At 42.6% G+C, this 14,975-nt stretch overlaps 1 long non-coding RNA gene across 9 annotated transcripts; it reads right to left on the bottom strand.

Annotated features, from left to right (window-relative positions):
• Positions 1 to 1,585: 1,585 nt before the first annotated feature.
• On the bottom strand, positions 1,586 to 13,328 carry LOC129591538 (uncharacterized). 9 transcript variants are annotated; one of them, XR_008690859.1, is made up of 15 exons: positions 12,834 to 13,328; positions 12,561 to 12,760; positions 10,508 to 12,473; positions 10,111 to 10,374; positions 9,832 to 9,983; positions 9,265 to 9,403; positions 9,086 to 9,192; positions 8,903 to 9,020; positions 8,779 to 8,846; positions 8,552 to 8,717; positions 8,401 to 8,497; positions 7,994 to 8,253; positions 7,645 to 7,858; positions 7,430 to 7,524; positions 1,587 to 2,292 (listed from the first exon to the last, which is right to left on the bottom strand). It is a non-coding gene; the product is annotated as an uncharacterized LOC129591538 (long non-coding RNA). The 9 variants fall into 9 exon arrangements; XR_008690857.1 differs by having other exon boundaries at positions 8,783 to 8,846; XR_008690860.1 differs by having other exon boundaries at positions 1,586 to 2,292; positions 8,783 to 9,020; positions 10,111 to 10,317.
• Between the last annotated feature and the right edge of the window lie 1,647 nt (positions 13,329 to 14,975).

Below are 14,975 nucleotides of genomic sequence, written 5' to 3'. Positions count from 1 at the left end.
TCCACATTGCTTCCCTGCTTATAGTCTAGTTCCGAACGCTTAACAATCACGCTGACATCCGCATACTTAAAAGCTGCTTGCAACCTGCACACACAGCTAACGCTGGAATACTCTGTTTTCGTGATGAGGAAGGGCGCTTTGCCACGGTTCCATGGCTTGATACGGGTCAAATTGGTACAGCATCTGCAAACATCTAATATTTACCAATGGATTATTGCCTGAATTACCACTTATATATACGTTTATATATGAAATAAATATATACGCGTATAAATATATGAAATATATACTGTACCGGGCGAAGCAGCTCGAGCTCTTTGCAGCGCCAATAACTTTGGGCTTGTGGGTGCCTGTTGTAGTGACCTTTGAAGTAGACGGCCATCAAACTGCAGGTTTGATCGATTCGTATAACCAGTGGTTTTCAGATCCCCGGTGTCCGGTTTTCTTCCCACCACCCTGGAAGGAAAGTTCAAAAACGCGGTGGAAGAGTCACCTTCCTTTAGAAAGCTTAAAACAGCTGGAAGCAGCTCCGCGCTATGAGCAGATGCAATCAATCACATGTTTACAAATACGCCCTTTGAACGTTTTTGACTATTCGCACTTTGCAGGTGAACTTTCCGGAAACCACCGAAATGGATACGATACGCTTTTTCTTCGTCTTTTTCCGAAACCACAGCACGATAACGAATGTGTTTTTCAGTTCTCTCCTGATCGTTATCAAAGCCATGGTGAGGTACGGTTTGGTTTTGACGGTTATACACCTTTGCTTTCTCCCAACTAACTCCACACCCGTTCCAGTAGGCGAATAAATAATGAAATAACTCGTTAGGATTCAGGTCTGAATTATTGCGGCGTTTAGCGGATGGCCTTCTTCCTACACGTTATAAATAAAGCTAACATCTTAATGCATAATGCAAACTGCAAAGTAATCCTAAAGTGCATATGCGTGATTTATCCGTGTACAAATTATGCATACATACTGTGTACATCTATTCGTAAACGCCTAAATAGCATGTGAGGTTCTCCTGTTAAAATGCAGTGCCAGTACTGTATTCTAAGCCCAATATTGTTCCCACAGCAAGTAAGGGTTAGTTGTCAAATTGCCTGAAGGCGAATGCCTAAAAAATGGAAGGGGAAAGAGAAGGAAAAGGCGTAAACTTAAAAGGAGAAGGCGAAGGAGAAGGTTACTGCTAGAAGGCGGAGGCAAAGGAGAAGGCGGAAGGAGAAGGAGAAGGCTACTCATATATAGCCGTCAAAAGGGTGTCTATAAAATACCTGTCCGGGTGTCTTGAAACGAATACACTACGTAGTTAAAAAAAAACGCCCTTTAAATTGACGGAGTGCGGAAAGGGGGTGGATACAAAAAACGAAGTTTTTAGGGATGGCTATAGAGCCATTCATACCGCTATGTAAAATACAATTTGTAGCGATATACAGTAGTTTATCACAAAACTTTTCTAGGTTTAACGGTGTTAACTGATGATGAACTCGACTGGTGTAGCAATCTGCATATCCGATTACAGTACTAGTTCAGAAAGGAAAGCTTCCGTACATTTTTACGTACTTACAGTATTTCTTCTTTACCGTATGGCTTACGCGTCTGACCAGTGAGAAATTGGCGTCGATATAAATTGTAAATGGAGTTGGTAATGTATCGCAGCTCAACTGCATGATAAAAAACAATGTAATTGTGCTCTTGTTCATAACAGCGCGAAAATACATTGAACAGTTCACTTCTTTGCAATTTGTTATGAACAATATCAACAGCCAAAGGTTTTTGAATACAATTTTTAACAATTACCAGCGAAAAAGCTTAAAGTGTTACAACCACTGGCAAGATTATAAGGGAACAAAAAAATTCACACTTCCGTCTAAAAAACCCGTAAAACCATCAGATTTTAGTACAGCTTCCAATAGTATTCATAAACAGGCTTCAGTTACTGCCATCCCGAGACTACTTCATCATCATGCTCCACAAACACACACTGGAATGACTGGATTTCGTAAATATGACTGGCCGTACTATTCCTCCGCGTAAGAAAGAAGAAAGAAATAAGAAATTGCTGTTCGTCCACCAGAAAGAAACTTATGCGTCCAGAGCAATCCAGTAGCTGATCCCCAAAAGGCACCTGCTGTAAATCAGCAAAGAATTTCCACACAAATACGAACGAATGAGATTCAGTCGCAGATAGCCCTAAACAATCAAAATCTCTCCATTGCAGCAAACAGTATTTCTGGAGGTAAGTAGAACTGCGCGATCCATTTGCAATGATAATCTAGTTTCCAGTTGATCTGCAAACCACGCAAATACACGCATATGTAGACATTATTTATTTTACAGATTCAATAAGGTAAGAAATCCCTACTTAAATCGAATAAGCACTCGCACAAGCTGCGTAAGCGAGAACTGAAACCGAAGATTATAAAAGCCCCATACAAAAACTCGACTGGAGTGAGAACATGCAAACAAAACAAACATGGCTCCAAAACAAGTTCGAAAAGCGAATGCACACAGTGCCCCTTCAAATCAGGCGCGGTGCCCGTGATCTAGATGGAACGTTGAATGGCGATGGTTTGTAGAGCACGGTCGGCGCAGGTTCGCACCTCCAACGGCTCGAACATATGATCACATATCCAACTTTGCCCACAAAAAAAACAGAATTCAACAAATGAGATTTCAATTTTAAACTAGGCATCATAAACTTAGATCACGGCAGCCACGGGCAACAAGATGAGGACACCTTTAACCTTGGATCCGCATTTTGCAGAAGCGTACCACAAACTAACCGGTTGAAGGAGCTTTCCGTAATTAGTATACACTGATCAAGTAAGTTTCCATGTATGGTGGTGTCCGGTATAACAACAATGTTGTTGTCAGTATAACTTGAAGATATTGGTGTCCAAGACCCGCATGGCTGCGCATGAAATTTCCTTTTTACTGATGCGAAGAACATATTGTAGCGATAGTATTTGTAGTAATTTTGTACGAACGATAAGACCGCCCAGTTATGATGAATCATTCCATCGCGTTATGAATTTGTCCACTTTACCGGCTAGTTTCCCTTCTCATGAATTTCTAGAATTCAGTCTTGTGCTCAGCTTGCTACAGCTTGCATCTACTTGATTGTTCCTCTTGCTGAAACCCTTGCTTACAACCTTGCTGCGTTCTTGATTCCCTTGTCATTAAACATGCCTTGAGTTACGTTGTTGTGTTTGACCGCTTGGGATGAACCTGTGTCATCCCAATCGGAGCCACCTGTGTAATTGCGTTACATCAGTTAAGCGCGTCCTCGGCCAGCATCGTTGCCGGCCGTGCCACCTTTCACACCAACAGCCGTTTAATCGTGGTAAAGGCTGATCGCCACCCCACTAGAACAGTAGCCAGATAGGCCACTGTTACATGGCGCTCCTGTAAAGAACCATTCCACCTGGACGCCTGCCGTCTATACCAGCGATTTTCATAACATCGCCACTTCCCACGCCAACCAGCGGAAGTCCCGGAACGGATCGCCATCGCCGTTTCGTGAGTGTTCGTCGCTGTTCGAGCAGTGAAATTGCATTTCTCAGCATTGATATATTAATTACGTTAAAAGGTTTTACAGTAGAAACTAACGCTAACTTAACTGTTACTCGTACCATCGCTCCTGTTTTACTGGCATCAATTTTTCGTGTGAAATATTAACATACGGTACATACTACACAATAACGTTGTCAGTTTATTCCTATACACATTTCCTTCGTTGGCTTTACATTAACGCTGTTCACCCGGCACCGCTGTGCCGCCGTGCTGTTGTTCGCGCCAAAACTTCCTTGTGTCGCAGTCAATCTGATTGCTGAGAAAGAAAACATTAACCGTCATGGTCCAACAGATAAATGGAATCTCAGAAGATAACTCTGCAGTCTGAACTTGATGAACTCACCAAAGCGCAGTTGCAGGACATCAGCAATAGTCTTAACGTTTACATTAACCGGAAAGTGTCTAGGTCAGGCTATGTTGAAAAATTATCTTCCTACATGGTAAAGCACAACATCACCTTGCCGAATGAATATGTGAAGAATGACAACACTGAAAATCTCCGCGCGCCTTCAGTGCCGAGTGCGCCGACATTACACACAGACAGCACAACATCAACGTCTGCTGTCCAGCGTGTGTCTCCTGCCCTGCTGGCCTGCAACATTACAGATGCACGCGCACATACACGGAAAGACACTGAACAGACCACAGCGCGTGGGAACACAGAACGCACCGATGCCGGTCAGACAGAACCGATGCTTTTACACAACAGACTGGAGAAACGTTATAAACAGGAAGAAACATTAATTTCATTTTCAGATGATGAGCCTTCCGATGAGTCACTCACACCCACTGCTTTGCAAAGCGCTCAGTTAGCAACCGCCCAGAGAGAGTCTGCCGTACACACAGCTGCGCAGCGCACCGCACCTGCTCATACCGCGAAGATTACAAATGAGCAAGGACAGTTTGATTTTAACTGCGTGTTGCAAGCGCTTGCTTTACAGTCGCAGAAAAGATTATGTGGGAAGGATTTCAAAATCAAAGTTTTCAACGATCAACCTGATTATAGTATAACAGCTTTCTTTTAACAATTCGAGAGAGCTGCCGATGCAATCGGATGGAGTTCAGTCCAGAAAATTTGCATATTACCTACCTACCTTGGTGATGCAGCACGTCAATACTTTGAGTGCAATTGGCCTACATGCTCAAAATTAAGTTACGAAGAGTGGAAAAGTGAATTAATTGATCGTTTTCTTCCTTTTGATTATGTCGTCAAGAAACGCCTTAAATTATCCAAAATGATGTACCAAAAAGGAACAGACATTAACGATTTTCTCGATGAATTACAGATACTTTTTAACGAAATCGATCCTAACATGCCCGATTCCTATAAAATTGCTGAAGTTCACCGCACGCTTTTTGATGTACCAGAATACCGGAAGTATCTGGCATTGTCAAAGGCAGTTACCTTACCTGAGATTCGTTCTGTGCTCGTAAAATTATATAATGCTGACAAAGCAGAATGCTCAGTTCTACAGTCAAGAAATGTAGAAATTAATCGCCCTGCTGATCGTGACCTGTACTCGTACAGTAACAACAGAGACGACGCCGTGCACCGACATTGCGCTCGTCATGAAAATTATAGTGGCTTTAGCGGTTCAGATGACCACCGGTCACCGGTCCCACGCCGGCGCCGCGCACATAATGAATATTACAGAGATCGCCGCAGTTATGATGGCAATCGGTCACCCAGTGCGCATCGTGACCGCTCACGTTCGCAGCATTCCCGTGAACATTACCGTCGCTACTCGCCCGACAGTCAAGACAATAAAAGACATTATCGTTCAAGTCACTGGAAAAGCCAAAATTATTATCGCGAACGAAACCGTTGTTACGAGTATCGTCGTGAGTCGCACCGCAGTTACTCGCGCGAACGTGTTCACAGTCAAAAATATTATCCTCCACGACTTCGCAAGAATTCCCTTAAACGAGATCGCTCAAAATATTATAATCGGAAACACTGTAACGCGGACAAAATTGTACATCCAAAATTCATCGATTTTGACAGCTATCGACTACACAATGGGAAATTATTTTGTCCTAAATGTAAAGATTTTTTCCATTCGTATGGTGAATGCACAAATTTCAGCCTTAACGACAAACAAACATTACCGCGCATATGCCCCGATGACATTAAAGCCAAAGTGCAGTCACAGTACGACAACTTTATAAAATACATGTTACGCCGAAGAGGAGATTCCTTTGGTACAGTGAACAAGGAAAACGGTTGAGATCTTATAATAAAGGAGGGCCTTATGGACATGCCTATGTACCCCTAAATTCTACGATACTGAAGAAATTAACTTTTACAGTAATCGTTTGGATAAATCGGCATCTCGTTGCAGACTGATATTAACTGAACAACGAGAAAATATGCAAACATCTGATTTTCTCAGACCGCGAACACCTTACATTCAGTCATCTGTCGTTAAAAGCTTAAATAATAATTGTTCGAATTGTCGGACTGTTTCTAGTAAAAACATAACGATTCCACAAAAATTGAAAATGTGCGAAAAATTAATAACTGAAATCTCCGCATTGGTATCGCCAAAATTAAAATCAGTTGCCGAAAGCGAAGAAATTCCGCATACAAAACAGACTTTCTTAGCACAAGTGCCGAAAGCTACATTGCCGTCACAGATATCAAAAAGAAAATCAAAACCGGCAACATTAAAATCTAAAGTAAAACCAATGGTCTCCATCATACAGAGTATTCGTCAGTCCCCATTCTACCGGCAGTTAATAAGACAACCGCTTAAGATTATTCACCGAAACGCCGGTACATTGCCATTACATGAAAGTTCCACTACTTCCCCATCTCGCCGGAAGGACGCGGAAAGCTTCCGGATACCGTGAGGGACCCCTTCCCATTCCCGGACATGCCCAGCGGAACCTGACTGTAGGATCCTTCCGATCGCCGGATGGATTCTCGTGGTAGTTCAACGTGAGGGACCACCACGCCGTACGTTAAGGATCATCCCGGACCATTGTGTTGTACTGTTTACTAATTCCTAACGCTTAATTTTCCTGTTTTCTTATGTCACTTGTTTTGTTGTCTTGATGAGACAAGTATATCTCATCGCTACCGTGAGGGATGTAGCGATAGTATTTGTACGAACGATAAGACCGCCCAGTTATGATGAATCATTCCATCGCGTTATGAATTTGTCCACTTTACCGGCTAGTTTCCCTTCTCATGAATTTCTAGAATTCAGTCTTGTGCTCAGCTTGCTACAGCTTGCATCTACTTGATTGTTCCTCTTGCTGAAACCCTTGCTTACAACCTTGCTGCGTTCTTGATTCCCTTGTCATTAAACATGCCTTGAGTTACGTTGTTGTGTTTGACCGCTTGGGATGAACCTGTGTCATCCCAATCGGAGCCACCTGTGTAATTGCGTTACATCAGTTAAGCGCGTCCTCGGCCAGCATCGTTGCCGGCCGTGCCACCTTTCACACCAACAGCCGTTTAATCGTGGTAAAGGCTGATCGCCATCCCACTAGAACAGTAGCCAGATAGGCCACTGTTACAATATCAGCAAGAAGGCCAAAAAGGGGGATTCTGGCGTCGTGGAGAAAAACTATGTTTGTTCTACTTTGTGAATTTTTCAAACCATACTGTCATCGTAGTAATTTTGATCGTCGTATTTGTGGCTGATACTTTAAATTTACCGCCGAAATTATAACAAGGACGGAATCGGCAATAAAAAGAACAAGCGTCGAAAAACCCGTGGAGAGAAATGCATAAGTAGCACTCGCTATTTTTCGTTTTCCCAGTTGTTCATTGTTATTTCTCTAGTTACTGTACTTACATAATTGCTTATACAACAAAAATATACTGTATCACATGTCTATTACTTCAAATTGCATGGCAGGGAGACAAAATAGGAAACTTTGGAGCATCCTTGACTCCTTTGTAATATTGAGGGGTAAATAAAGATTATACAGGATGCCTGAAAATGAATAACTTGAATATGTCGTAGGAAAACAGTTGAAGTAATAGTAATACTGCAGCAGAAATCTAACTACAAATTGGCAAAAGTTAAGCGAGTTTGGAATTTGGATTAACACACCTGAGATCCGCCGTGCAGTCGAATCTAGCACCACGACAGGTACGCACTACAGCCCATGCTGTCGGGAATCTTTCGCACGCTCGAATGGCTAACGATGTCAAATTCGCCCCGGGTTTCGGAACACAGCGTTGTCCTTAATTACTGATGCAAACTCAAAAACATCCCCGTAGGATGAAACAATGTAAATACTGGCGGCATTACTCTGCGCAGCGCTCTGAAATCGATAACTGTAAGCGGTTCCGAATATTGTTAACCTCTAGTCTAACAATACTTTCATATATTACTGTACTGCATCTGATTCGTCAATCGATAGTGCGGAATCGACAGACTCAGACAGAGTACAACATACCTTATTGTTAGAATGCATCATTGTTCCCGGGCTGACAGATCGCGAAACTTGATCACATAATTTGCTGCGGCTACTGGCCAGGACACCCAGATCATTGAGTGAGCTGAATTCAAAAAGATTTCTTATATAACTTAGATCTTCCATAGTTGGCGGGACAACGAGAACAGATCCCGGCGATACTGGAGAATGGTGAATAAAGGTTCAGATGCCCTTTAATTTCCGCTCCACCGTATCGATATGACAACCGGAACTCTCAATTTCTAAATAAACCACGAAGACCTTAACTAAATCATATTCTATACTGGAGAATTAAAAGTTCAAAACCGCTTGGAGCGAGGTAGCTTTAAAAATACACAATTTTTCCAAGCTCACGGGAATACACTGCAACAATACAATTTACAAGCTACCTGGATTCAATGCGTCATCGGGGCGCCATGCGTCATCAGTCACTCGTCACTCGTCAGACTGTATCACCAGAAACAGCCACCGGATTGCTAATTTCACCTAAAAATGCAAACAAATCTTGCACAGAATTTTTCAAGCGCTCATACTGCTTACTGTGTTCAGCGACGGAAGTCAGCTGAGATAAACTGTCGCTCTCCATAGCTGGCGTCCCGGTAGTCGGGACATTTGCAAGGTGCGCATAATCCAAGCTAAGTGTTCGATCACCAGGCAGAACAGCAACGGTTTCCGTACAAACAGACGGAGATACGGTCGTATGATCCTACAAATCAAAACCAAATCAAACGAGGAAGTTTTTAGCGAACTGTTAGGAAACTAGATACCTACTTGGCCGGAAACACCATCGACCATCATACCATGTAGAGCGGCTCATTAACTTCATCCAGAGTAACTTATAACAAAAGCAAGGAAGAAAACGGAGTTCCAATAAGCAGAAAGAAAGCATACCTGCGTGACTATCGTCAACGATTCCTTGAAGACTTCTGTTACCAATTATATGTTCCAGTTCCAGTGGAAAACATGTCACATCGGAGACGTCGTTGAAATCATGTCGATCTTTATTGTTCTGCCGTACACAAGACAACCGTAAAAGCGTTATTTCATCCGCGGAACGGACAACAGTATACATACATATGCCTTCCCGACAACCATAAATAATCCATGGGCAAATTAGGATGCGAGAACAACTTCCTCGACTGTTTTTCAGAAGATTCCAAACCATAAAGCACAGTTTCCTCCTAAAAAAGCCCTCAATTTGTTTACTTCAATTGCCCCGTACATAAATCCGAAGTTTACATGCGATTGCTCACCTTTCCAACGGCCGCAATAATTAAACTGCATCCGCAATCGCGAGATAAAAAAACGATATCTGCTGCTCCTTGCACTTGGGATCGGGCGATATAATACAGACTATCAGAAAACCGGATGAGTTCGGATTACAGGAAACATCTATCAAGACACAAAACCCATGATACAGGATACACTCACTATCTAGTACCTACACACAGTGCGAAAGAAGTACAGATGTCTGTACATACATAAGTACAGATGTACTGTACGAGCTGGTACCTATGAAGCAGCTGGATGCAACACGTTACATATAATTATATCTTTACATAATTTTTATTTATTGTATTATGTAGCGGGACAGATGTCCCCTCTATGCACTTGACAGTTTTTTGCACAGTCTACGATACCAACAAAGAACCACAAATAGCAAACTGCGAAAAGGTAGACATGCTGATGCTGTATCACGTGGAACGATATGGAAGGATGCCGTTAAGTTTCTTCACATGTACGATCATAGCTTTGTGTACAAATTACAGATCCCAGTGATCCCAGTCCCATCATCCCACTGGGAGAACGATTTTCCGTACCGTACGAACAAACTGCTGCTGCCGTGTCTTGTGTTTCAGGTAATACACGATCTGCGAGACCGACTGTGCTTTCCCATTCTGGCGGTACCACCAACATTGTCCGGGGCGACTCCATCTCCTTCCCAGGAATCTCTCTCAAGTCGCTTGTCGCTCTTATGGAATGAAATTGTTCTTGTAGACAAGGAAAGTTATGCCTCTCTCAGCGTGTTTACAAGTGCGTTGGATACCATTAACCAGACCAAGTTAAACTTGTTAAACGTTTTTGTAACATTAACTTACTCAAGGAATGATTCGGCTAAAATCACTTGCAGTGTGTTCTTTTTGTAGTGTGACCTTTTTTGCTTTAAAGTTTAGGTTTGTCCTTTGCTGATACTTCGATCGGCATCGCTCCAAGTCTTTAACAGGGACGCCACACTTCGGCAACACCATGCAGAAATCGTGTCCATTTGAATGCAGAATAAGTTCCACGAGCATCGCATTGCCCACCTGCGCAACGCTGAATACTTCATTTCAGCCTTCCCGTTAACACAAATTCGATATAACCTGTAGTACAGAAAACTACGCTATAATGCCGCGGACTTCCTAGACTACACAAGAAAAATTTCCACGATAATCGCGGTACAAAATTAAGATAGGTAAAACCCGTTAAATTGATAAAAAATAAATTTTCTCTTACACTCAATCAGCATTCGGAAACAAAATCATCACTGCATTGCACAGCGCGCTGAGTCGTGGTGGCCATGGGAATAATGGCCATCGTTTCCGAGGACGCTTTCACGGCGGTAACCACGCTTCCATTCCGATGCGGGAGAATACAATAACAAGTACTCGTACGCATTGCGCCTTGGTATAGCGTACACCAGAACGACACTGCGGAAGGATACCGACGGCCGACGGGAGTGCTTCATGCGGGGCGACGGCCACATGAGTGGTCTCCTGCGTCGCCACACTGTGTGAACCAACAGCGACCGCTTCCGCGTCGGAGGTGGAAGTGTGCTGGACAACGCCGCTCATGGTAAAGGATTTCACGAATTTGCCATTAAAATGCTTGGTGTTTTCGTGTGGAAAACGTGAATCAACTGCGATGGTTCTGTTGGGGAGGATGCTTTACCGAGTTTACTTTTATAATCATGCAGAATACTTTGCAGATCTTTGACTTTTAAACCCGTCCTTCTCCAGATGCCGCCTATGCACCGCCAAATAAAATCAGGAAGAGTGTTCCGAAAAGATAACTTTAATTTTACAATTGTTGTCCCGAAAACTGCCGAATTATTATAATCTGGAGGCAATTGTATGTGGCAAAATAGTACGTAATCATCTGTGCCAACATTTTTGTTTTGATGGGCTAATTTTTAGCTTCGATATTTAATAACACACTGAATTCCACTACTGGATCCATACTGCCTTCTTTTTCAAAAAGCGCTGTCTCTTGGTAACTGTGTTGTTGGCAAAATAAAGATACAGAGTAAATACAGTGTCATACACTGCCCGGTGGGCCGGTACAGTATGCACAAACCGTAACGCCAAACGTAACAAGAGAGTAAACACTCGCTCCAGTATTAATAAGAATGACGAGAAGGATCAGGTAAAGTGTCTCAACGTTACAGAACTTCTACACGTACGTAACCCTAGAAAAACTGAGCCTTTATTGCATATTTTGCGACTATCTTTACCATAATTTTGCGGCGCATAGCCCTGCGGTTGCCAACGTACAGTGCTTAAAAGGAAGTGACCGAGTAAATCAAAATGGTACAGTACCAAATTCATGTACTTGCACACGGTACACACACGGGAACTCTTGCTTTCGCTCCCAAACGCTTTTTTTCCATGGATTTTTGACGTAGTGTAAGCTAAATGATTTTTTGACGTAGTTTAAGCTATATTGGTACCCATTGGCCTGAAAACCGTTTAAGCGCAACTTGGATAGGGAAATTGTCGGTACGGTGACGTAAGATTCCCTTGACAATAAGACATTCAGAAAATACTGTACGGGGTGTCGGTAACTTTGGAACTTAAAAACCCTAAATATTTTACTAAGTAAAATAATGACCTCGACATTTACGCGTGTAAAACGGTCACCACCCAGGCAACGTTTTGGTGCCGGCTAGGGGGCGGTCCTCCTCGCGCACAATGGGCCATACGACGGACATTCGGAGCAACCGACGTGTCATCTGGATCTCCGTGCAACTGCGGAACCGAAGCCGCTGCCGATGGCTTGTCAAAAGATATATTTTTGAGCAGCATAAACGTGCATTGAACACGATCGCAGCGGCTAAAACGATCCATGGCGTGATAAACAGACCAATGATCGGATCGATGTTCAGATTTGTCGTGGTCGGACACTCATGTGAATACCAGGTTGAAATGATCCAACACAAGGACATTAGCAATCCGAGGCAGCTAGTCGTTACCGTTATGCCCTCAAGCATTTGCTTGACTGCCACCAAGGAGAAGATAATCTCGCGAAACTGAGGTTTTCCCGCCCCCGGACGCCACTGTCCAGTCTTTACTAACATATATATTCTATTTAAAACCACCACAGAGAGCAGCCAAATCAGGGTGATCAGCGCACCGGTGTTGGCCCACAAAAGCCAGAATTTCCAGTTGGAGTCCACTATGTTCGTACTGTTGCAATCTTCGTTCTGCAGCACGATAAATATATGTTCAACTTTGTTAGGTAGTGAAGTCTTTGCATTTAAAAATAACATGGTACAATTTAAAATGCTTACTGTTTTATTGGCGTAAGCAATCGGAGTGCCATAATCGGTTACCAAAACTTTGTGAGCCGCCCATAACAAAACAATGCCTTCCAAGACGAATCGCAAAGTGGAAAGAATGAAATTCATCCACAATTGCTGATATATAGGCTGAATTGTACGATAAACAATTTTCTCGTGATGCGGATGCGGACAGTCGTCGTAAATGTCAGCTACAAAGGCACAATGCAAACAGGCAGGCGCTAATTAAAACGAGGATATGGCTAATGTGAGAAATTTACTTACATTTGACACAGAGTGAGATCCTTTTTCTGTGTTTCCTGTTCAGCCATGGAACGATAGTACAAAGCTTTGCTACTGGCACTTTACGCCTACCCGAGCAACACATCGCAAAAAGTCAAAAGGTCGTGTGGTTTCACTAAACATGTACAGTTTATATGTACAATTCAAAAATTGTTACCGTAACTTAAAATTCGAATGGTCTTTGTAGTATAAAAGCGCTTTGTTAGACTTCAAAATAACTTAAATTTGCTGCATCTGATAAGAACGCCTGCTGGGTTTGCATAGAAGTATATACAAAATTACACCGCTGAAACGAACCAATGACTGGCAGTGGTCGCGCTGCGTGTGCGCCGTGCGGATCTGCTTTGGATGCAAATCGTGATCGATAAAAATAGATCTTATAATATGAGAACTGAAAGTACAACACAGTGTATTTGTATGGCACTCGTCTTTTCTGTGATATGTACGGTACAACTGACCGTGAGTAGCAAGCGGATAACCTAGAATAGTTATTTGTAAACCAACCACATAGACCAATTTGACTATACTAGCGGTGGTTGTTAACCACATTATTGCACGAGCGCGAGCGCTAATACCACTGGGAAATGGTATTGGGATTGTGGAATTGGAAAAGTGTTACGTACGCTCTTCGTGGCGTCAGACAAATTTATGCTCTTGACGATCAGTTAATTGCAGCACCTCGCGCTTCGCGCTCGGTGCAAATTATGAGTGGCGAAATTGGTTAAACGTGGTGTGCGGAGCCTTCCCAAAATTAATATGCACATACCGCCGGTAGCATGCTTTCGTCGAGGGTTAGGGTCACAGATGTGATGATTATTATGTTCTGTCCTCCGGCAGTCAAAACGCTCGGGAGTCGGGACATTTGGTAATTGGTACCGCTTTTGCTGAGGTAATCTGATTCGTCAGCCGGAAGATTCGTGAAGTTACTGGGGAACCTTGCTCTCGTAAAAAGTCTTTGTTTTCAAAAGCTGTTTGGCCAGCACAAACTCTAGCAACTCAACTTACATATAACCATTTTACGCAAGACAGCTTTCAAATCTGTCAACCATTTAAACGAAAATGAAAACCATAAAAGTGACTAAACCACAAGTGTAACTGTACTTGTAAGTACTGTACTTGCACGAATACTGTTAACGTTATTCCTAAAAATCTCTCCCTACTGCTTTTCAAAACAAACCTCAATACTTGAAAGTTGAAACGTCGAAATATTTGTCTCCTAAAATTTTAACGCAATCAAAATTAATATTTTCTAGGCGAATACAAGAATTTTTATGAATTCATAATTCCCTATCTAGACATCCTTCGAAAAGGCGTCATTAATATTCATATTCTTTTATGAACTCAAACCAAAGAAAGTATAAAATTTTCTAAATGGACCACAAAAATTTCCCATCCGTTAATGGTAGTATACTGTAGAATGATACTGATTATAACAAGCACAGCGCGCGGCGCTTACGCGTCGCGCTGCAGTGCAAAGGCGGTTCCTGTTTTTTTGCTAAACGAATTTCTTTGAAGTGAAACGATTTTATATGTGAAGTAGGTCTTATTCAAAGGGGAATACAAATCTAAATCTTCATATCTAAATATTGAAATACTAATATAAATAAATCTAAATACAAATCTAAATATTTATATAGCGTGGGCTTCGGTGACCACAGGTTCAAAAAGGCGTGTACCGCACGCGTGGCCTTCGGTGACCAAATGCTTAAAAGGGCAGTACAGCACGCAGGGCTTTCGGTTACTAAAGGCTAAAAAAAGCAGGTACCGCACGCGAGGCTCGGTTACTAAAGGCTTGAAAGGTTTTGCCGCAAGGTTCGTTAAGGTAATTAAGATTATCAGGTTTATTAAAGAACTAAGCTTAGTAAGGAGTAAAGCTGAAGGTGGGATTTGGTTTATCAGGTGATGGTTTTCACAGGTAGAGGTACTAAGTTTCGGAAACTTAGTAAGGGCAATGGCGTGCAAGCACAGGTTTAAGGGGCTGCAAAAGCTTAAAAGCCGCTAGGCGGGTTCTGGCAATCAGAAACATAAGGCTGTTTCTGGCCAATCAGAACGTTCTGGAGGCAGGAGCGTTCCGGAATCACGGTTCTGCTTTAGTATACTAAACAAGCACAGCGCGCGGCGCTT

The sequence above is a fragment of the Paramacrobiotus metropolitanus genome, unplaced genomic scaffold (genome assembly GCF_019649055.1).
Source record: "Paramacrobiotus metropolitanus isolate TYO unplaced genomic scaffold, Prichtersi_v1.0 Parri_scaffold0000047, whole genome shotgun sequence".
NCBI classification, from domain to species: domain Eukaryota; kingdom Metazoa; phylum Tardigrada; class Eutardigrada; order Parachela; family Macrobiotidae; genus Paramacrobiotus; species Paramacrobiotus metropolitanus.
The sequence above is the reverse complement of the archived record's forward strand: the minus strand, read 5'-3'. Positions and strand labels throughout refer to the sequence as shown.